Source organism: Branchiostoma floridae, chromosome 3, assembly GCF_000003815.2.
Source record: "Branchiostoma floridae strain S238N-H82 chromosome 3, Bfl_VNyyK, whole genome shotgun sequence".
Lineage (NCBI taxonomy): Eukaryota > Metazoa > Chordata > Leptocardii > Amphioxiformes > Branchiostomatidae > Branchiostoma > Branchiostoma floridae.
The window spans coordinates 1401611-1401936 of NC_049981.1; positions in this window are offsets into that span (position 1 = coordinate 1401611).

The following is a 326-nucleotide window of genomic DNA, read 5'->3' on the forward strand; positions in this document are numbered from 1 at the left end:
ATTTTTAAAAATCGGCGAAAATAACACAACAGTGCCACAGTGAACTAACCCTGCAGTGCCGCACCGGTGCCCCAAGTGCAGTGCGATACCATCTGTCGATGTGTGTCACAGCCCATAGAAGCACCATCTTCAGAGGAAGTCAAACCTTTCAAAAAAGTGAAGGTTTTATTTTACTTTGTTCGGAAGGTGTGAAAAGATAAGAACACGTGTTTATGCTCCAAAATTAATCTCCTGTGCTCCTAACTCTTGTCAATATCTGTATGGTTGTGAAACTGGACAAATATAGCCGATATGCCGAAAAGGATTCTTTCAATTGAAAGATGAAT